Source organism: Crinia signifera, chromosome 1 (genome assembly GCF_055691185.1).
Source record: "Crinia signifera chromosome 1, ASM5569118v1, whole genome shotgun sequence".
NCBI classification, from domain to species: domain Eukaryota; kingdom Metazoa; phylum Chordata; class Amphibia; order Anura; family Myobatrachidae; genus Crinia; species Crinia signifera.
The window spans coordinates 229594068-229613405 of NC_139217.1; the positions used below are offsets into that span (position 1 = coordinate 229594068).

The 19338-nt window shown below is 40.1% G+C and overlaps 25 non-coding genes and 16 pseudogenes across 25 annotated transcripts; all 41 read right to left on the reverse strand.

The window, feature by feature from the left end:
- Positions 1-108: 108 nt before the first annotated feature.
- Positions 109-227, reverse strand: LOC146047542 (5S ribosomal RNA). Its single transcript, XR_014466038.1, has one exon. It is a non-coding gene; the product is annotated as a 5S ribosomal RNA (ribosomal RNA).
- A 345-nt stretch (positions 228-572) lies between these two features.
- On the reverse strand, positions 573-691 carry LOC146036533 (5S ribosomal RNA; annotated as a pseudogene).
- Positions 692-1036: 345 nt separating this feature from the next.
- LOC146036756 (5S ribosomal RNA) lies at positions 1037-1155 on the reverse strand (annotated as a pseudogene).
- Positions 1156-1500: 345 nt separating this feature from the next.
- LOC146036925 (5S ribosomal RNA) lies at positions 1501-1619 on the reverse strand (annotated as a pseudogene).
- Positions 1620-1964: 345 nt separating this feature from the next.
- On the reverse strand, positions 1965-2083 carry LOC146036897 (5S ribosomal RNA; annotated as a pseudogene).
- Positions 2084-2428: 345 nt separating this feature from the next.
- LOC146035784 (5S ribosomal RNA) lies at positions 2429-2547 on the reverse strand (annotated as a pseudogene).
- A 341-nt stretch (positions 2548-2888) lies between these two features.
- Positions 2889-3007, reverse strand: LOC146047751 (5S ribosomal RNA). Its single transcript, XR_014466057.1, has one exon. It is a non-coding gene; the product is annotated as a 5S ribosomal RNA (ribosomal RNA).
- A 345-nt stretch (positions 3008-3352) lies between these two features.
- LOC146036402 (5S ribosomal RNA) lies at positions 3353-3471 on the reverse strand (annotated as a pseudogene).
- A 345-nt stretch (positions 3472-3816) lies between these two features.
- Positions 3817-3935, reverse strand: LOC146046433 (5S ribosomal RNA). Its single transcript, XR_014465887.1, has one exon. It is a non-coding gene; the product is annotated as a 5S ribosomal RNA (ribosomal RNA).
- Positions 3936-4280: 345 nt separating this feature from the next.
- Positions 4281-4399, reverse strand: LOC146047762 (5S ribosomal RNA). Its single transcript, XR_014466058.1, has one exon. It is a non-coding gene; the product is annotated as a 5S ribosomal RNA (ribosomal RNA).
- A 345-nt stretch (positions 4400-4744) lies between these two features.
- On the reverse strand, positions 4745-4863 carry LOC146035619 (5S ribosomal RNA; annotated as a pseudogene).
- Positions 4864-5658: 795 nt separating this feature from the next.
- LOC146037912 (5S ribosomal RNA) lies at positions 5659-5777 on the reverse strand (annotated as a pseudogene).
- Positions 5778-6122: 345 nt separating this feature from the next.
- Positions 6123-6241, reverse strand: LOC146044228 (5S ribosomal RNA). Its single transcript, XR_014464851.1, has one exon. It is a non-coding gene; the product is annotated as a 5S ribosomal RNA (ribosomal RNA).
- Positions 6242-6586: 345 nt separating this feature from the next.
- LOC146036546 (5S ribosomal RNA) lies at positions 6587-6705 on the reverse strand (annotated as a pseudogene).
- Positions 6706-7050: 345 nt separating this feature from the next.
- On the reverse strand, positions 7051-7169 carry LOC146042019 (5S ribosomal RNA). Its single transcript, XR_014463713.1, has one exon. It is a non-coding gene; the product is annotated as a 5S ribosomal RNA (ribosomal RNA).
- Positions 7170-7514: 345 nt separating this feature from the next.
- LOC146046200 (5S ribosomal RNA) lies at positions 7515-7633 on the reverse strand. Its single transcript, XR_014465784.1, has one exon. It is a non-coding gene; the product is annotated as a 5S ribosomal RNA (ribosomal RNA).
- Positions 7634-7979: 346 nt separating this feature from the next.
- Positions 7980-8098, reverse strand: LOC146035779 (5S ribosomal RNA; annotated as a pseudogene).
- A 345-nt stretch (positions 8099-8443) lies between these two features.
- On the reverse strand, positions 8444-8562 carry LOC146041540 (5S ribosomal RNA). The gene has a single exon (XR_014463502.1). It is a non-coding gene; the product is annotated as a 5S ribosomal RNA (ribosomal RNA).
- Positions 8563-8907: 345 nt separating this feature from the next.
- On the reverse strand, positions 8908-9026 carry LOC146044349 (5S ribosomal RNA). The gene has a single exon (XR_014464874.1). It is a non-coding gene; the product is annotated as a 5S ribosomal RNA (ribosomal RNA).
- Positions 9027-9371: 345 nt separating this feature from the next.
- On the reverse strand, positions 9372-9490 carry LOC146036684 (5S ribosomal RNA; annotated as a pseudogene).
- Positions 9491-9835: 345 nt separating this feature from the next.
- Positions 9836-9954, reverse strand: LOC146039910 (5S ribosomal RNA). The gene has a single exon (XR_014463153.1). It is a non-coding gene; the product is annotated as a 5S ribosomal RNA (ribosomal RNA).
- Positions 9955-10299: 345 nt separating this feature from the next.
- On the reverse strand, positions 10300-10418 carry LOC146033428 (5S ribosomal RNA). The gene has a single exon (XR_014458843.1). It is a non-coding gene; the product is annotated as a 5S ribosomal RNA (ribosomal RNA).
- A 345-nt stretch (positions 10419-10763) lies between these two features.
- Positions 10764-10882, reverse strand: LOC146047818 (5S ribosomal RNA). Its single transcript, XR_014466063.1, has one exon. It is a non-coding gene; the product is annotated as a 5S ribosomal RNA (ribosomal RNA).
- Positions 10883-11227: 345 nt separating this feature from the next.
- On the reverse strand, positions 11228-11346 carry LOC146047454 (5S ribosomal RNA). Its single transcript, XR_014466030.1, has one exon. It is a non-coding gene; the product is annotated as a 5S ribosomal RNA (ribosomal RNA).
- A 346-nt stretch (positions 11347-11692) lies between these two features.
- LOC146045827 (5S ribosomal RNA) lies at positions 11693-11811 on the reverse strand. The gene has a single exon (XR_014465626.1). It is a non-coding gene; the product is annotated as a 5S ribosomal RNA (ribosomal RNA).
- A 345-nt stretch (positions 11812-12156) lies between these two features.
- LOC146034819 (5S ribosomal RNA) lies at positions 12157-12275 on the reverse strand. The gene has a single exon (XR_014460228.1). It is a non-coding gene; the product is annotated as a 5S ribosomal RNA (ribosomal RNA).
- Positions 12276-12621: 346 nt separating this feature from the next.
- On the reverse strand, positions 12622-12740 carry LOC146036274 (5S ribosomal RNA; annotated as a pseudogene).
- Positions 12741-13085: 345 nt separating this feature from the next.
- Positions 13086-13204, reverse strand: LOC146033683 (5S ribosomal RNA). The gene has a single exon (XR_014459097.1). It is a non-coding gene; the product is annotated as a 5S ribosomal RNA (ribosomal RNA).
- A 345-nt stretch (positions 13205-13549) lies between these two features.
- Positions 13550-13668, reverse strand: LOC146035094 (5S ribosomal RNA). The gene has a single exon (XR_014460503.1). It is a non-coding gene; the product is annotated as a 5S ribosomal RNA (ribosomal RNA).
- Positions 13669-14014: 346 nt separating this feature from the next.
- LOC146036272 (5S ribosomal RNA) lies at positions 14015-14133 on the reverse strand (annotated as a pseudogene).
- A 345-nt stretch (positions 14134-14478) lies between these two features.
- On the reverse strand, positions 14479-14597 carry LOC146048082 (5S ribosomal RNA). Its single transcript, XR_014466087.1, has one exon. It is a non-coding gene; the product is annotated as a 5S ribosomal RNA (ribosomal RNA).
- Positions 14598-14943: 346 nt separating this feature from the next.
- Positions 14944-15062, reverse strand: LOC146047840 (5S ribosomal RNA). Its single transcript, XR_014466065.1, has one exon. It is a non-coding gene; the product is annotated as a 5S ribosomal RNA (ribosomal RNA).
- Positions 15063-15408: 346 nt separating this feature from the next.
- LOC146047575 (5S ribosomal RNA) lies at positions 15409-15527 on the reverse strand. The gene has a single exon (XR_014466041.1). It is a non-coding gene; the product is annotated as a 5S ribosomal RNA (ribosomal RNA).
- A 346-nt stretch (positions 15528-15873) lies between these two features.
- LOC146033395 (5S ribosomal RNA) lies at positions 15874-15992 on the reverse strand. The gene has a single exon (XR_014458810.1). It is a non-coding gene; the product is annotated as a 5S ribosomal RNA (ribosomal RNA).
- Positions 15993-16337: 345 nt separating this feature from the next.
- LOC146034830 (5S ribosomal RNA) lies at positions 16338-16456 on the reverse strand. Its single transcript, XR_014460239.1, has one exon. It is a non-coding gene; the product is annotated as a 5S ribosomal RNA (ribosomal RNA).
- A 346-nt stretch (positions 16457-16802) lies between these two features.
- LOC146036336 (5S ribosomal RNA) lies at positions 16803-16921 on the reverse strand (annotated as a pseudogene).
- Positions 16922-17266: 345 nt separating this feature from the next.
- On the reverse strand, positions 17267-17385 carry LOC146047773 (5S ribosomal RNA). The gene has a single exon (XR_014466059.1). It is a non-coding gene; the product is annotated as a 5S ribosomal RNA (ribosomal RNA).
- Positions 17386-17730: 345 nt separating this feature from the next.
- On the reverse strand, positions 17731-17849 carry LOC146036425 (5S ribosomal RNA; annotated as a pseudogene).
- Positions 17850-18194: 345 nt separating this feature from the next.
- Positions 18195-18313, reverse strand: LOC146034301 (5S ribosomal RNA). Its single transcript, XR_014459713.1, has one exon. It is a non-coding gene; the product is annotated as a 5S ribosomal RNA (ribosomal RNA).
- A 345-nt stretch (positions 18314-18658) lies between these two features.
- Positions 18659-18777, reverse strand: LOC146037923 (5S ribosomal RNA; annotated as a pseudogene).
- Positions 18778-19122: 345 nt separating this feature from the next.
- Positions 19123-19241, reverse strand: LOC146044481 (5S ribosomal RNA). The gene has a single exon (XR_014464926.1). It is a non-coding gene; the product is annotated as a 5S ribosomal RNA (ribosomal RNA).
- Between the last annotated feature and the right edge of the window lie 97 nt (positions 19242-19338).

Below are 19338 nucleotides of genomic sequence, written 5' to 3' on the forward strand. Positions count from 1 at the left end.
CTATTGTGTCTGTTTGACCTCTTCCAAATGTCTGTGCTGGTAATAAAAAGAAAAAGTTTCCAATTTAAATAGATAGAGAATAAAAACAATTTGCCAGTAATGTGAAAAAACCTACAGAACCTGGTGTTCCCAAGTGGTCTCCCACCCAAGTACTAACCAGGCCCAACACTGCTTAGCTTCCAAGATCAGACGAGATTGGGCCTATCCAATGTGGTATGGCTGTAGGTGAGATACAGGCACTTTTTTGCCCTCTTCTACATCTATCACCAGGTAAGCTAATAAAAAAGTTTTCTAACTGTATTGGCTTACTGAAAAAAATTATGTGTTGGTAATGTAAAAAGACCTACAGGACATGATATTAGCAGGGGGTCTTAATTTAAACTACTAAAGAGGCTCAACACTGTTTAGCTGCCAAAAGCAGTTGGAATTGGGCCTAAACAGTGTGGTAAGTCTTTAGGTGATGGCTATTGTGTCTGTTTGACCTCTTCCAAATGTCTGTGCTGGTAATAAAAAGAAAAAGTTTCCAATTTAAATAGCTAGAGAATAAAAACAATTTGCCAGTAATGTGAAAAAACCTACAGAACCTGGTGTTCCCATGTGGTCTCCCACCCAAGTACTAACCAGGCCCAACACTGCTTAGCTTCTAAGATCAGACAAGATTGGGCCTATCCAATGTGGTATGGCTGTAGGTGAGATACAGGCACTTTTTTGCCCTCTTCTACATCTATCACCAGGTAAGCTAATAAAAAAGTTTCCTAACTGTATTGGCTTACTGAAAAAAATCATGTGTTGGTAATGTAAAAAGACCTACAGGACATGATATTAGCAGGGGGTCTTAAATTAAACTACTAAAGAGGCTCAACACTGTTTAGCTGCCAAAAGCAGTTGGAATTGGGCCTAAACAGTGTGGTAAGTCTTTAGGTGATGGCTATTGTGTCTGTTTGACCTCTTCCAAATGTCTGTACTGGCAATAAAAAGAAAAAGTTTCCAATTTAAATAGCTAGAGAATAAAAACAATTTGCCAGTAATGTGAAAAAATCTACAGCACCTGGTGTTCCCATGTGGTCTCCCACCCAAGTACTAACCAGGCCCAACACTGCTTAGCTTCAAAGATCAGACGAGATTGGGCCTATCCAATGTGGTATGCCTGTAGGCGAGATACAAGCACTTTTTTGCCCTCTTCTACTTCTATCACCAGGTAAGCTAATAAAAAAGTTTCCTAACTGTATTGGCTTACTGAAAAAAATCATGTGTTGGTAATGTAAAAAGACCTACAGGACATGATATTAGCAGGGGGTCTTAAATTAAACTACTAAAGAGGCTCAACACTGTTTAGCTGCCAAAAGCAGTTGGAATTGGGCCTAAACAGTGTGGTAAGTCTTTAGGTGATGGCTATTGTGTCTGTTTGACCTCTTCCAAATGTCTGTGCTGGCAATAAAAAGAAAAAGTTTCCAATTTAAATAGCTAGAGAATAAAAACAATTTGCCAGTAATGTGAAAAAATCTACAGCACCTGGTGTTCCCATGTGGTCTCCTACCCAAGTACTAACTAGGCCCAACACTGCTTAGCTTCAAAGATCAGACGAGATTGGGCCTATCCAATGTGGTATGGCTGTAGACGAGATACCGGCACTTTTTTGCCCTCTTCTACTTCTATCACCCGGTAAGCTAATACAAAAGTTTCCTAACTGTATTGGCTTACTGAAAAAAATCATGTGTTGGTAATGTAAAAAGACCTACAGGACATGATATTAGCAGGGGGTCTTAAATTAAACTACAAAAGAGGCTCAACACTGTTTAGCTGCCAAAAGCAGTTGGAATTGGGCCTAAACAGTGTCGTAAGTCTTTAGGTGATGGCTATTGTGTCTGTTTGACCTCTTCCAAATGTCTGTGCTGGCAATAAAATGAAAAAGTTTCCAATTTAAATAGCTAGAGAATAAAAACAATTTGCCAGTAATGTGAAAAAACCTACAGCACCTGGTGTTCCCATGTGGTCTCCCGCCCAAGTACTAACCAGGCGCAACACTGCTTAGCTTCCAAGATCAGACGAGATTGGGCCTATCCAATGTGGTAGAGCTGTAGGTGAGATACAGGCACTTTTTTGCCCTCTTCTACATCTATCACCAGGTAAGCTAATAAAAAAGTTTCCTAACTGTATTGGCTTATTGAAAAAAATCATGTGTTGGTAATGTAAAAAGACCTACAGGACATGATATTAGCAGGGGGTCTTAAATTAAACTACTAAAGAGGCTCAACACTGTTTAGCTGCCAAAAGCAGTTGGAATTGGGCCTAAACAGTGTGGTAAGTCTTTAGGTGATGGCTATTGTGTCTGTTTGACCTCTTCCAAATGTCTGTGCTGGCAATAAAAAGAAAAAGTTTCCAATTTAAATAGCTAGAGAATAAAAGCAATTTGCCAGTAATGTGAAAAAACCTACAGCACCTGGTGTTCCCATGTGGTCTCCCACCCAAGTACTAACCAGGCCCAACACTGCTTAGCTTCCAAGATTGGACAAGATTGGGCCTATCCAATGTGGTATGGCTGTAAGTGAGATACAGGCACTTTTTTGCCCTCTTCTTCTATCACCAGGTAAGCTAATAAAAAGTTTCCTAACTGTATTGGCTTACTGAAAAAAATCATGTGTTGGTAATGTAAAAAGACCTACAGGACATGATATTAGCAGGGGGTCTTAAATTAAACTACTAAAGAGGCTCAACACTGTTTAGCTGCCAAAAGCAGTTGGAATTGGGCCTAAACAGTGTGGTAAGTCTTTAGGTGATGGCTATTGTGTCTGTTTGACCTCTTCCAAATGTCTGTGCTGGCAATAAAAAGAAAAAGTTTCCAATTTAAATAGCTAGAGAATAAAAACAATTTGCCAGTAATGTGAAAAAACCTACAGCACCTGGTGTTCCCATGTGGTCTCCCACCCAAGTACTAACCCGGCCCAACACTGCTTAGCTTCCAAGATCGGACGAGATTGGGCCGATCCAATGTGGTATGGCTGTACGTGAGATACAGGCACTTTTTTGCCCTCTTCTACTTCTATCACCATGTAAGCTAATAAAAAAGTTTCCTAACTGTATTGGCTTACTGAAAAAAATCATGTGTTGGTAATGTAAAAAGACCTACAGGACATGATATTAGCAGGGGGTCTTAAATTAAACTACTATAGAGGCTCAACACTGTTTAGCTGCCAAAAGCAGTTGGAATTGGGCCTAAACAGTGTGGTAAGTCTTTAGGTGATGGCTATTGTGTCTGTTTGACCTCTTCCAAATGTCTGTGCTGGCAATAAAAAGAAAAAGTTTCCAATTTAAATAGCTAGAGAATAAAAACTATTTGCCAGTAATGTGAAAAAAACCACAGCACCTGGTGTTCCCATGTGGTCTCCCACCCAAGTACTAACCAGGCCAAACACTGATTAGCTTCCAAGATCAGACGAGATTGGGCCTATCCAATGTGGTATGGCTGTAGGTGAGATACAGGCACTTTTTTGCCCTCTTCTACATCTATCACCAGGTAAGCTAATAAAAAAGTTTCCTAACTGTATTGGCTTACTGAAAAAAATCATGTGTTGGTAATGTAAAAAGACCTACAGGACATGATATTAGCAGGGGGTCTAAAATTAAACTACTAAAGAGGCTCAACACTGTTTAGCTGCCAAAAGCAGTTGGAATTGGGCCTAAACAGTGTGGTAAGTCTTTAGGTGATGGCTATTGTGTCTGTTTGACCTCTTCCAAATGTCTGTGCTGGCAATAAAAAGAAAAAGTTTCCAATTTAAATAGCTATAGAATAAAAACAATTTGCCAGTAATGTGAAAAAACCTACAGCACCTGGTGTTCCCATGAGGTCTCCCACCCAAGTACTAACCAGGCCCAACACTGCTTAGCTTCCAAGATCGGACGAGATTGGGCCGATCCAATGTGGTATGGCTGTAAATGGGATACAGGCACTTTTTTGCCCTCTTCTACATCTATCACCAGGTAAGCTAATAAAAAAGTTTCCTAACTGTATTGGCTTACTGAAAAAAATCATGTGTTGGTAATGTAAAAAGACCTACAGGACATGATATTAGCAGGGGGTCTTAAATTAAACTACTAAAGAGGCTCAACACTGTTTAGCTGCCAAAAGCAGTTGGAATTGGGCCTAAACAGTGTGGTAAGTCTTTAGGTGATGGCTATTGTGTTTGTTTGACCTCTTCCAAATGTCTGTGCTGGCAATAAAAAGAAAAAGTTTCCAATTTAAATAGCTAGAGAATAAAAACAATTTGCCAGTAATGTGAAAAAACCTACAGCACCTGGTGTTCCCATGTGGTCTCCCACCCAAGTACTAACCCGGCCCAACACTGCTTAGCTTCCAAGATCGGACGAGATTGGGCCGATCCAATGTGGTATGGCTGTACGTGAGATACAGGCACTTTTTTGCCCTCTTCTACTTCTATCACCATGTAAGCTAATAAAAAAGTTTCCTAACTGTATTGGCTTACTGAAAAAAATCATGTGTTGGTAATGTAAAAAGACCTACAGGACATGATATTAGCAGGGGGTCTTAAATTAAACTACTATAGAGGCTCAACACTGTTTAGCTGCCAAAAGCAGTTGGAATTGGGCCTAAACAGTGTGGTAAGTCTTTAGGTGATGGCTATTGTGTCTGTTTGACCTCTTCCAAATGTCTGTGCTGGCAATAAAAAGAAAAAGTTTCCAATTTAAATAGCTAGAGAATAAAAACTATTTGCCAGTAATGTGAAAAAAACCACAGCACCTGGTGTTCCCATGTGGTCTCCCACCCAAGTACTAACCAGGCCAAACACTGCTTAGCTTCCAAGATCAGACGAGATTGGGCCTATCCAATGTGGTATGGCTGTAGGTGAGATACAGGCACTTTTTTGCCCTCTTCTACATCTATCACCAGGTAAGCTAATAAAAAAGTTTCCTAACTGTATTGGCTTACTGTAAAAAATCATGTGTTGGTAATGTAAAAAGACCTACAGGACATGATATTAGCAGGGGGTCTAAAATTAAACTACTAAAGAGGCTCAACACTGTTTAGCTGCCAAAAGCAGTTGGAATTGGGCCTAAACAGTGTGGTAAGTCTTTAGGTGATGGCTATTGTGTCTGTTTGACCTCTTCCAAATGTCTGTGCTGGCAATAAAAAGAAAAAGTTTCCAATTTAAATAGCTAGAGAATAAAAACAATTTGCCAGTAATGTGAAAAAACCTACAGCACCTGTCTCCCACCCAAGTACTAACCAGGCCCAACACTGCTTAGCTTCCAAGATCGGACGAGATTGGGCCGATCCAATGTGGTATGGCTGTAAATGAGATACAGGCACTTTTTTGCCCTCTTCTACATCTATCACCAGGTAAGCTAATAAAAAAGTTTCCTAACTGTATTGGCTTACTGAAAAAAATCATGTGTTGGTAATGTAAAAAGACCTACAGGACATGATATTAGCAGGGGGTCTTAAATTAAACTACTAAAGAGGCTCAACACTGTTTAGCTGCCAAAAGCAGTTGAAATTGGGCCTAAACAGTGTGGTAAGTCTTTAGGTGATGGCTATTGTGTCTGTTTGACCTCTTCCAAATGTCTGTGCTGGCAATAAAAAGAAAAAGTTTCCAATTTAAATAGCTAGAGAATAAAAACTATTTGCCAGTAATGTGAAAAACCCTACTGCACCTGGTGTTCCCATGTGGTCTCCCACCGAAGTACTAACCAGGCCAAACACTGCTTAGCTTCCAAGATCAGACAAGATTGGGCCGATCCAATGTGGTATGGCTGTAGGTGAGATACAGGCACTTTTTTGCCCTCTTCTACATCTATCACCAGGTAAGCTAATAAAAAAGTTTCCTAACTGTATTGGCTTACTGAAAAAAATCATGTGTTGGTAATGTAAAAAGACCTACAGGACATGATATTAGCAGGGGGTCTAAAATTAAACTACTAAAGAGGCTCAACACTGTTTAGCTGCCAAAAGCAGTTGGAATTGGGCCTAAACAGTGTGGTAAGTCTTTAGGTGATGGCTATTGTGTCTGTTTGACCTCTTCCAAATGTCTGTGCTGGCAATAAAAAGAAAAAGTTTCCAATTTAAATAGCTAGAGAATAAAAACAATTTGCCAGTAATGTGAAAAAACCTACAGCACCTGGTGTTCCCATGTGGTCTCCCACCCAAGTACTAACCAGGCCCAACACTGCTTAGCTTCCAAGATCGGACGAGATTGGGCCGATCCAATGTGGTATGGCTGTAAGTGAGATACAGGCACTTTTTTGCCCTCTTCTACTTCTATCACCAGGTAAGCTAATAAAAAAGTTTCCTAACTGTATTGGCTTACTGAAAAAAATCATGTGTTGGTAATGTAAAAAGACCTACAGGACATGATATTAGCAGGGGGTCTTAAATTAAACTACTAAAGAGGCTCAACACTGTTTAGCTGCCAAAAGCAGTTGGAATTGGGCCTAAACAGTGTGGTAAGTCTTTAGGTGATGGCTATTGTGTCTGTTTGACCTCTTCCAAATGTCTGTGCTGGCAATAAAAAGAAAAAGTTTCCAATTTAAATAGCTAGAGAATAAAAACAATTTGCCAGTAATGTGAAAAAATCTACAGCACCTGGTGTTCCCATGTGGTCTCCCACCCAAGTACTAACCAGGCCCATCACTGCTTAGCTTCAAAGAACAGACGAGATTGGGCCTATCCAATGTGGTATGGCTGTAGGTGAGATACAGGCACTTTTTTGCCCTCTTCTACTTCTATCACCAGGTAAGCTAACACAAAAGTTTCCTAACTGTATTGGCTTACTGAAAAAAATCATGTGTTGGTAATGTAAAAAGACCTACAGGACATGATATTAGCAGGGGGTCTTAAATTAAACTACAAAAGAGGTTCAACACTGTTTAGCTGCCAAAAGCAGTTGGAATTGGGCCTAAACAATGTGGTAAGTCTTTAGGTGATGGCTATTGTGTCTGTTTGACCTCTTCCAAATGTCTGTGCTGGCAATAAAAAGAAAAAGTTTCCAATTTAAATAGCTAGAGAATAAAAACAATTTGCCAGTAATGTGAAAAAACCTACAGCACCTGGTGTTCCCATGTGGTCTCCCACCCAAGTACTAACCAGACCCAACACTGCTTAGCTTCCAAGATCAGACGAGATTGGGCCTTTTCAATGTGGTATGGCTGTAGGTGAGATACAGGCACTTTTTTGCCCTCTTCTACATCTATCACCCGGTAAGCTAATAAAAAAGTTTCCTAACTGTATTGGCTTACTGAAAAAAATCATGTGTTGGTAATGTAAAAAGACCTACAGGACATGATATTAGCAGGGGGTCTTAAATTAAACTACTAAAGAGGCTCAACACTGTTTAGCTGCCAAAAGCAGTTGGAATTGGGCCTAAACAGTGTGGTAAGTCTTTAGGTGATGGCTATTGTGTCTGTTTGACCTCTTCCAAATGTCTGTACTGGCAATAAAAAGAAAAAGTTTCCAATTTAAATAGCTAGAGAATAAAAACAATTTGCCAGTAATGTGAAAAAACCTACAGCACCTGGTGTTCCCATGTGGTCTCCCACCCAAGTACTAACCAGGCCCAACACTGCTTAGCTTCCAAGATCAGGCGAGATTGGGCCTATCCAATGTGGTATGGCTGTAGGTGAGATACAGGCACTTTTTTGCCCTCTTCTACATCTATCACCAGGTAAGCTAATAAAAAAGTTTCCTAACTGTATTGGCTTACTGAAAAAAAATCATGTGTTGGTAATGTAAAAAGACCTACAGGACATGATATTAGCAGGGGGTCTTAAATTAAACTACTAAAGAGGCTCAACACTGTTTAGCTGCCAAAAGCAGTTGGAATTGGGCCTAAACAGTGTGGTAAAACTTTAGGTGATGGCTATTGTGTCTGTTTGACCTCTTCCAAATGTCTGTGCTGGCAATACAAAGAAAAAGTTTCCAATTTAAATAGCTAGAGAATAAAAACAATTTGCCAGTAATGTGAAAAAACCTACAGCACCTGGTGTTCCCATGTGGTCTCCCACCCAAGTACTAACCCGGCCCAACACTGCTTAGCTTCCAAGAGCGGACGAGATAGGGCCGATCCAATGTGGTATGGCTGTAAGTGAGATACAGGCACTTTTTTGCCCTCTTCTACTTCTATCACCATGTAAGCTAATAAAAAAGTTTCCTAACTGTATTGGCTTACTGAAAAAAATCATGTGTTGGTAATGTAAAAAGACCTACAGGACATTATATTAGCAGGGGGTCTTAAATTAAACTACTAAAGAGGCTCAACACTGTTTAGCTGCCAAAAGCAATTGGAATTGGGCCTAAACAGTGTGGTAAGTCTTTAGGTGATGGCTATTGTGTCTGTTTGACCTCTTCCAAATGTCTGTGCTGGCAATAAAAAGAAAAAGTTTCTAATTTAAATAGCTAGAGAATAAAAACAATTTGCCAGTAATGTGAAAAAACCTACAGCACCTGGTGTTCCCATGTGGTCTCCCACCCAAGTACTAACCAGGCCCAACACTGCTTAGCTTCCAAGATCAGACGAGATTGGGCCGATCCAATGTGGTATGGCTGTAGGTGAGATACAGGCTCTTTTTTGCCCTCTTCTACATCTATCACCAGGTAAGCTAATAAAAAAGTTTCCTAACTGTATTGGCTTACTGAAAAAAATCATGTGTTGGTAATGTAAAAAGACCTACAGGACATGATATTAGCAGGGGGTCTTAAATTAAACTACTAAAGAGGCTCAACACTGTTTAGCTGCCAAAAGCAGTTGGAATTGGGCCTAAACAGTGTGGTAAGTCTTTAGGTGATGGCTATTGTGTCTGTTTGACCTCTTCCAAATGTCTGTGCTGGCAATAAAAAGAAAAAGTTTCCAATTTAAATAGCTAGAGAATAAAAACAATTTGCCAGTAATGTGAAAAAACCTACAGCACCTGGTGTTCCCATGTGGTCTCCCACCCAAGTACTAACCAGGCCCAACACTGCTTAGCTTCCAAGATCGGACGAGATTGGGCCGATCCAATGTGGTATGGCTGTAAGTGAGATACAGGCACTTTTTTGCCCTCTTCTACTTCTATCACCAGGTAAGCTAATAAAAAAGTTTCCTAACTGTATTGGCTTACTGAAAAAAATCATGTGTTGGTAATGTAAAAAGACCTACAGGACATGATATTAGCAGGGGGTCTTAAATTAAACTACTAAAGAGGCTCAACACTGTTTAGCTGCCAAAAGCAGTTGGAATTGGGCCTAAACAGTGTGGTAAGTCTTTAGGTGATGGCTATTGTGTCTGTTTGACCTCTTCCAAATGTCTGTGCTGGCAATAAAAAGAAAAAGTTTCCAATTTAAATAGCTAGAGAATAAAAACAATTTGCCAGTAATGTGAAAAAACCTACAGCACCTGGTGTTCCCATGTGGTCTCCCACCCAAGTACTAACCAGGCCCAACACAGTTTAGCTTCAAAGATCAGACAAGATTGGGCCTATCCAATGTGGTATGGCTGTAGGTGAGATACCGGCACTTTTTTGCCCTCTTCTACTTCTATCACCAGGTAAGCTAATACAAAAGTTTCCTAACTGTACTGGCTTACTGAAAAAAATCATGTGTTGGTAATGTAAAAAGACCTACAGGACATGATATTAGCAGGGGGTCTTAAATTAAACTACAAAAGAGGCTCAACACTGTTTAGCTGCCAAAAGCAGTTGGAATTGGGCCTAAACAGTGTGGTAAGTCTTTAGGTGATGGCTATTGTGTCTGTTTGACCTCTTCCAAATGTCTGTGCCGGTAATAAAAAGAAAAAGTTTCCAATTTAAATAGCTAGAGAATAAAAACAATTTGCCAGTAATGTGAAAAAACCTACAGCACCTGGTGTTCCCATGTGGTCTCCCACCCAAGTACTAACCAGGCCCAACACTGCTTAGCTTCCAAGATCAGACGAGATTGGGACTATCCAATGTGGTATGGCTGTAGGTGAGATACAGGCACTTTTTTGCCCTCTTCTACATCTATCACCAGGTAAGCTAATAAAAAAGTTTCCTAACTGTATTGGCTTACTGAAAAAAATCATGTGTTGGTAATGTAAAAAGACCTACAGGACATGATATTAGCAGGGGGTCTTAAATTAAACTACTAAAGAGGCTCAACACTGTTTAGCTGCCAAAAGCAGTTGGAATTGGGCCTAAACAGTGTGGTAAGTCTTTAGGTGATGGCTATTGTGTCTGTTTGACCTCTTCCAAATGTCTGTGCTGGTAATAAAAAGAAAAAGTTTCCAATTTAAATAGCTAGAGAATAAAAACAATTTGCCAGTAATGTGAAAAAACCTACAGCAACTGGTGTTCCCATGTGGTCTCCCACCCAAGTACTAACCAGGCCCAACACTGCTTAGCTTCCAAGATCAGACGAGATTGGGCCTATCCAATGTGGTATGGCTGTAGGTGAGATACAGGCACTTTTTTGCCCTCTTCTACATCTATCACCAGGTAAGCTAATAAAAAAGTTTCCTAACTGTATTGGCTTACTGAAAAAAATCATGTGTTGGTAATGTAAAAAGACCTACAGGACATGATATTAGCAGGGGGTCTTAAATTAAACTACTAAAGAGGCTCAACACTGTTTAGCTGCCAAAAGCAGTTGGAATTGGGCCTAAACAGTGTGGTAAGTCTTTAGGTGATGGCTATTGTGTCTGTTTGACCTCTTCCAAATGTCTGTGCTGGCAATAAAAAGAAAATGTTTCCAATTTAAATAGCTAGAGAATAAAAACAATTTGCCAGTAATGTGAAAAAACCTACAGCACCTGGTGTTCCCATGTGGTCTCCCACCCAAGTACTAACCAGGCCCAACACTGCTTAGCTTCCAAGATCGGACAAGATTGGGCCGATCCAATGTGGTATGGCTGTAGGTGAGATACAGCCACTTTTTTGCCTTCTTCTACTTCTATCACCAGGTAAGCTAATAAAAAAGTTTCCTAACTGTATTGGCTTACTGAAAAAAATCATGTGTTGGTAATGTAAAAAGACCTACAGGACATGATATTAGCAGGGGGTCTTAAATTAAACTACTAAAGAGGCTCAACACTGTTTAGCTGCCAAAAGCAGTTGGAATTGGGCCTAAACAGTGTGGTAAGTCTTTAGGTGATGGCTATTGTGTCTGTTTGACCTCTTCCAAATGTCTGTACTGGCAATAAAAAAAAAAAGTTTCCAATTTAAATAGCTAGAGAATAAAAACAATTTGCCAGTAATGTGAAAAAACCTACAGCACCTGGTGTTCCCATGTGGTCTCCCACCCAAGTACTAACCAGGCCCAACACTGCTTAGCTTCCAAGATCAGACGAGATTGGGCCTATCCAATGTGGTATGGCTGTAGGTGAGATACAGGCACTTTTTTGCCCTCTTCTATATCTATCACCAGGTAAGCTAATAAAAAAGTTTCCTAACTGTATTGGCTTACTGAAAAAAATCATGTGTTGGTAATGTAAAAAGACCTACAGGACATGATATTAGCAGGGGGTCTTAAATTAAATTACTAAAGAGGCTCAACACTGTTTAGCTGCCAAAAGCAGTTGGAATTGGGCCTAAACAGTGTGGTAAGTCTTTAGGTGATGGCTATTGTGTCTGTTTGACCTCTTCCAAATGTCTGTGCTGGCAATAAAAAGAAAAAGTTTCCAATTTAAATAGCTAGAGAATAAAAACAATTTGCCAGTAATGTGAAAAAAACCTACAGCACCTGGAGTTCCCATGTGGTCTCCCACCCAAGTACTAATCAGGCCCAACACTGCTTAGCTTCCAAGATCAGACGAGATTGGGCCGATCCAATGTGGTATGGCTGTAGGTGAGATACAAGCACTTTTTTGCCCTCTTCTACTTCTATCACCAGGTAAGCTAATAAAAAAGTTTCCTAACTGTATTGGCTTACTGAAAAAAATCATGTGTTGGTAATGTAAAAAGACCTACAGGACATGATATTAGCAGGGGGTCTTAAATTAAACTACTAAAGAGGCTCAACACTGTTTAGCTGCCAAAAGCAGTTGGAATTGGGCCTAAACAGTGTGGTAAGTCTTTAGGTGATGGCTATTGTGTCTGTTTGACCTCTTCCAAATGTCTGTGCTGGCAATAAAAAGAAAAAGTTTCCAATTTAAATAGCTAGAGAATAAAAACAATTTGCCAGTAATGTGAAAAAACCTACAGCACCTGGTGTTCCCATGTGGTCTCCCACCCAAGTACTAACCAGGCCCAACTCTACTTAGCTTCCAAGATCAGATGAGATTGGGCCTATCCAATGTGGTATGGCTGTATGTGAGATACAGGCACTTTTTTGCCCTCTTCTACATCTATCACCAGGTAAGCTAATAAAAAAGTTTCCTAACTGTATTGGCTTACTGAAAAAAATCATGTGTTGGTAATGTAAAAAGACCTACAGGACATGATATTAGCAGGGGGTCTTAAATTAAACTACTAAAGAGGCTCAACACTGTTTAGCTGCCAAAAGCAGTTGGAATTGGGCCTAAACAGTGTGGTAAGTCTTTAGGTGATGGCTATTGTGTCTGTTTGACCTCTTCCAAATGTCTGTGCTGGCAATAAAAAGAAAAATGTTTCCAATTTAAATAGCTAGAGAATAAAAACAATTTGCCAGTAATGTGAAAAAATCAACAGCACCTGGTGTTCCCATGTGGTCTCCCACCCAAGTACTAACCAGGCCCAACACTGCTTAGCTTCAAAGATCAGACGAGATTGGGCCTATCCAATGTGGTATGGCTGTAGGCGAGATACAGGCACTTTTTTGCCCTCTTCTACTTCTATCACCAGGTAAGCTAACACAAAAGTTTCCTAACTGTATTGGCTTACTGAAAAAAATCATGTGTTGGTAATGTAAAAAGACCTACAGGACATGATATTAGCAGGGGGTCTTAAATTAAACTACAAAAGAGGTTCAACACTGTTTAGCTGCCAAAAGCAGTTGGAATTGGGCCTAAACAATGTGGTAAGTCTTTAGGTGATGGCTATTGTGTCTGTTTGACCTCTTCCAAATGTCTGTGCTGGCAATAAAAAGAAAAAGTTTCCAATTTAAATAGCTAGAGAATAAAAACAATTTGCCAGTAATGTGAAAAAACCTACAGCACCTGGTGTTCCCATGTGGTCTCCCACCCAAGTACTAACCAGACCCAACACTGCTTAGCTTCCAAGATCAGACGAGATTGGGCCTATCCAATGTGATATGGCTGTAGGTGAGATACAGGCACTTTTTTGCCCTCTTCTACATCTATCACCCGGTAAGCTAATAAAAAAGTTTCCTAACTGTATTGGCTTACTGAAAAAAATCATGTGTTGGTAATGTAAAAAGACCTACAGGACATGATATTAGCAGGGGGTCTTAAATTATACTACTAAAGAGGCTCAACACTGTTTAGCTGCCAAAAGCAGTTGGAATTGGGCCTAAACAGTGTGGTAAGTCTTTAGGTGATGGCTATTGTGTCTGTTTGACCTCTTCCAAATGTCTGTACTGGCAATAAAAAGAAAAAGTTTCCAATTTAAATAGCTAGAGAATAAAAACAATTTGCCAGTAATGTGAAAAAACCTACAGCACCTGGTGTTCGCATGTGGTCTCCCACCCAAGTACTAACCAGGCCCAACACTGCTTAGCTTCCAAGATCAGGCGAGATTGGGCCTATCCAATGTGGTATGGCTGCAGGTGAGATACAGGCACTTTTTTGCCCTCTTCTACATCTATCACCAGGTAAGCTAATAAAAAAGTTTCCTAACTGTATTGGCTTACTGAAAAAAAATCATGTGTTGGTAATGTAAAAAGACCTACAGGACATGATATTAGCAGGGGGTCTTAAATTAAACTACTAAAGAGGCTCAACACTGTTTAGCTGCCAAAAGCAGTTGGAATTGGGCCTAAACAGTGTGGTAAAACTTTAGGTGATGGCTATTGTGTCTGTTTGACCTCTTCCAAATGTCTGTGCTGGCAATACAAAGAAAAAGTTTCCAATTTAAATAGCTAGAGAATAAAAACAATTTGCCAGTAATGTGAAAAAACCTACAGCACCTGGTGTTCCCATGTGGTCTCCCACCCAAGTACTAACCCAGCCCAACACTGCTTAGCTTCCAAGAGCGGACGAGATAGGGCCGATCCAATGTGGTATGGCTGTAAGTGAGATACAGGCACTTTTTTGCCCTCTTCTACTTCTATCACCATGTAAGCTAATAAAAAAGTTTCCTAACTGTATTGGCTTACTGAAAAAAATCATGTGTTGGTAATGTAAAAAGACCTACAGGACATGATATTAGCAGGGGGTCTTAAATTAAACTACTAAAGAGGCTCAACACTGTTTAGCTGCCAAAAGCAATTGGAATTGGGCCTAAACAGTGTGGTAAGTCTTTAGGTGATGGCTATTGTGTCTGTTTGACCTCTTCCAAATGTCTGTGCTGGCAATAAAAAGAAAAAGTTTCCAATTTAAATAGCTAGAGAATAAAAACAATTTGCCAGTAATGTGAAAAAACCTACAGCACCTGGTGTTCCCATGTGGTCTCCCACCCAAGTACTAACCAGGCCAAACACTGCTTAGCTTCCAAGATCAGACGAGATTGGGCCTATCCAATGTGGTATGGCTGTAGGTGATATACAGGCTCTTTTTTGCCCTCTTCTACATCTATCACCAGGTAAGCTAATAAAAAAGTTTCCTAACTGTATTGGCTTACTGAAAAAAATCATGTGTTGGTAATGTAAAAAGACCTACAGGACATGATATTAGCAGGGGGTCTTAAATTAAACTACTAAAGAGGCTCAACACTGTTTAGCTGCCAAAAGCAGTTGGAATTGGGCCTAAACAGTGTGGTAAGTCTTTAGGTGATGGCTATTGTGTCTGTTTGACCTCTTCCAAATGTCTGTGCTGGCAATAAAAAGAAAATGTTTCCAATTTAAATAGCTAGAGAATAAAAACAATTTGCCAGTAATGTGAAAAAAACCTACAGCACCTGGTGTTCCCATGTGGTCTCCCACCCAAGTACTAACCAGGCCCAACACTGCTTAGCTTCCAAGATCGGACAAGATTGGGCCGATCCAATGTGGTATGGCTGTAGGTGAGATACAGCCACTTTTTTGCCTTCTTCTACTTCTATCACCAGGTAAGCTAATAAAAAAGTTTCCTAACTGTATTGGCTTACTGAAAAAAATCATGTGTTGGTAATGTAAAAAGACCTACAGGACATGATATTAGCAGGGGGTCTTAAATTAAACTACTAAAGAGGCTCAACACTGTTTAGCTGCCAAAAGCAGTTGGAATTGGGCCTAAACAGTGTGGTAAGTCTTTAGGTGATGGCTATTGTGTCTGTTTGACCTCTTCCAAATGTCTGTACTGGCAATAAAAAAAAAAAAGTTTCCAATTTAAATAGCTAGAGAATAAATACAATTTGCCAGTAATGTGAAAAAACCTACAGCACCTGGTGTTCCCATGTGGTCTCCCACCCAAGTACTAACCAGGCCCAACACTGCTTAGCTTCCAAGATCAGACGAGATTGGGCCTATCCAATGTGGTATGGCTGTAGGTGAGATACAGGCACTTTTTTGCCCTCTTCTACTTCTATCACCAGGTAAGCTAATAAAAAAGTTTCCTAACTGTATTGGCTTACTGAAAAAAATCATGTGTTGGTAATGTAAAAAGACCTACAGGACATGATATTAGCAGGGGGTCTTAAATTAAATTTCTAAAGAGGCTCAACACTGTTTAGCTGCCAAAAGCAGTTGGAATTGGGCCTAAACAGTGTGGTAAGTCTTTAGGTGATGGCTATTGTGTCTGTTTGACCTCTTCCAAATGTCTGTGCTGGCAATAAAAAGAAAAAGTTTCCAATTTAAATAGCTAGAGAATAAAAACAATTTGCCAGTAATGTGAAAAAAACCTACAGCACCTGGAGTTCCCATGTGGTCTCCCACCCAAGTACTAATCAGGCCCAACACTGCTTAGCTTCCAAGATCAGACGAGATTGGGCCGATCCAATGTAGTATGGCTGTAGGTGAGATACAAGCACTTTTTTGCCCTCTTCTACTTCTATCACCAGGTAAGCTAATAAAAAAGTTTCCTAACTGTATTGGCTTACTGAAAAAAATCATGTGTTGGTAATGTAAAAAGACCTACAGGACATGATATTAGCAGGGGGTCTTAAATTAAACTACTAAAGAGGCTCAACACTGTTTAGCTGCCAAAAGCAGTTGGAATTGGGCCTAAACAGTGTGGTAAGTCTTTAGGTGATGGCTATTGTGTCTGTTTGACCTCTTCCAAATGTCTGTGCTGGCAATAAAAAGAAAAAGTTTCCAATTTAAATAGCTAGAGAATAAAAACAATTTGCCAGTAATGTGAAAAAACCTACAGCACCTGGTGTTCCCATGTGGTCTCCCACCCAAGTACTAACCAGGCCCAACTCTACTTAGCTTCCAAGATCAGATGAGATTGGGCCTATCCAATGTGGTATGGCTGTATGTGAGATACAGGCACTTTTTTGCCCTCTTCTACATCTATCACCAGGTAAGCTAATAAAAAAGTTTCCTAACTGTATATGCTTACTGAAAAAAATCATGTGTTGGTAATGTAAAAAGACCTACAGGACATGATATTAGCAGGGGGTCTTAAATTAAACTACTAAAGAGGCTCAACACTGTTTAGCTGCCAAAAGCAGTTGGAATTGGGCCTAAACAGTGTGGTAAGTCTTTAGGTGATGGCTATTGTGTCTGTTTGACCTCTTCCAAATGTCTGTGCTGGCAATAAAAAGAAAAATGTTTCCAATTTAAATAGCTAGAGAATAAAAACAATTTGCCAGTAATGTGAAAAAATCGACAGCACCTGGTGTTCCCATGTGGTCTCCCACCCAAGTACTAACCAGGCCCAACACTGCTTAGCTTCAAAGATCAGACGAGATTGGGCCTATCCAATGTGGTATGGCTGTAGGCGAGATACAGGCACTTTTTTGCCCTCTTCTACTTCTATCACCAGGTAAGCTAACACAAAAGTTTTTTAACTGTATTGGCTTACTGAAAAAAATCATGTGTTGGTAATGTAAAAAGACCTACAGGACATGATATTAGCAGGGGGTCTTAAATTAAACTACTAAAGAGGCTCAACACTGTTTAGCTGCCAAAAGCAGTTGGAATTGGGCCTAAACAGTGTGGTAAGTCTTTAGGTGATGGCTATTGTGTTTGTTTGACCTCTTCCAAATGTCTGTGCTGGCAATAAAAAGAAAAAGTTTCCAATTTAAATAGCTAGAGAATAAAAACAATTTGCCAGTAATGTGAAAAAACCTACAGCACCTGGTGTTCCCATGTGGTCTCCCACCCAAGTACTAACCCGGCCCAACACTGCTTAGCTTCCAAGATCGGACGAGATTGGGCCGATCCAATGTGGTATGGCTGTACGTGAGATACAGGCACTTTTTTGCCCTCTTCTACTTCTATCACCATGTAAGCTAATAAAAAAGTTTCCTAACTGTATTGGCTTACTGAAAAAAATCATGTGTTGGTAATGTAAAAAGACCTACAGGACATGATATTAGCAGGGGGTCTTAAATTAAACTACTATAGAGGCTCAACACTGTTTAGCTGCCAAAAGCAGTTGGAATTGGGCCTAAACAGTGTGGTAAGTCTTTAGGTGATGGCTATTGTGTCTGTTTGACCTCTTCCAAATGTCTGTGCTGGCAATAAAAAGAAAAAGTTTCCAATTTAAATAGCTAGAGAATAAAAACTATTTGCCAGTAATGTGAAAAAAACCACAGCACCTGGTGTTCCCATGTGGTCTCCCACCCAAGTACTAACCAGACCAAACACTGCTTAGCTTCCAAGATCAGACGAGATTGGGCCTATCCAATGTGGTATGGCTGTAGGTGAGATACAGGCACTTTTTTGCCCTCTTCTACATCTATCACCAGGTAAGCTAATAAAAAAGTTTCCTAACTGTATTGGCTTACTGAAAAAAATCATGTGTTGGTAATGTAAAAAGACCTACAGGACATGATATTAGCAGGGGGTCTAAAATTAAACTACTAAAGAGGCTCAACACTGTTTAGCTGCCAAAAGCAGTTGGAATTGGGCCTAAACAGTGTGGTAAGTCTTTAGGTGATGGCTATTGTGTCTGTTTGACCTCTTCCAAATGTCTGTGCTGGCAATAAAAAGAAAAAGTTTCCAATTTAAATAGCTAGAGAATAAAAACAATTTGCCAGTAATGTGAAAAAACCTACAGCACCTGGTGTTCCCATGAGGTCTCCCACCCAAGTACTAACCAGGCCCAACACTGCTTAGCTTCCAAGATCGGACGAAATTGGGCCGATCCAATGTGGTATGGCTGTAAATGAGATACAGGCACTTTTTTGCCCTCTTCTACATCTATCACCAGGTAAGCTAATAAAAAAGTTTCCTAACTGTATTGGCTTACTGAAAAAAATCATGTGTTGGTAATGTAAAAAGACCTACAGGACATGATATTAGCAGGGGGTCTTAAATTAAACTACTAAAGAGGCTCAACACTGTTTAGCTGCCAAAAGCAGTTGAAATTGGGCCTAAACAGTGTGGTAAGTCTTTAGGTGATGGCTATTGTGTCTGTTTGACCTCTTCCAAATGTCTGTGCTGGCAATAAAAAGAAAAAGTTTCCAATTTAAATAGCTAGAGAATAAAAACTATTTGCCAGTAATGTGAAAAACCCTACTGCACCTGGTGTTCCCATGTGGTCTCCCACCGAAGTACTAACCAGGCCAAACACTGCTTAGCTTCCAAGATCAGACAAGATTGGGCCGATCCAATGTGGTATGGCTGTAGGTGAGATACAGGCACTTTTTTGCCCTCTTCTACATCTATCACCAGGTAAGCTAATAAAAAAGTTTCCTAACTGTATTGGCTTACTGAAAAAAATCATGTGTTGGTAATGTAAAAAGACCTACAGGACATGATATTAGCAGGGGGTCTAAAATTAAACTACTAAAGAGGCTCAACACTGTTTAGCTGCCAAAAGCAGTTGGAATTGGGCCTAAACAGTGTGGTAAGTCTTTAGGTGATGGCTATTGTGTCTGTTTGACCTCTTCCAAATGTCTGTGCTGGCAATAAAAAGAAAAAGTTTCCAATTTAAATAGCTAGAGAATAAAAACAATTTGCCAGTAATGTGAAAAAACCTACAGCACCTGGTGTTCCCATGTGGTCTCCCACCCAAGTACTAACCAGGCCCAACACTGCTTAGCTTCCAAGATCGGACGAGATTGGGCCGATCCAATGTGGTATGGCTGTAAGTGAGATACAGGCACTTTTTTGCCCTCTTCTACTTCTATCACCAGGTAAGCTAATAAAAAAGTTTCCTAACTGTATTGGCTTACTGAAAAAAATCATGT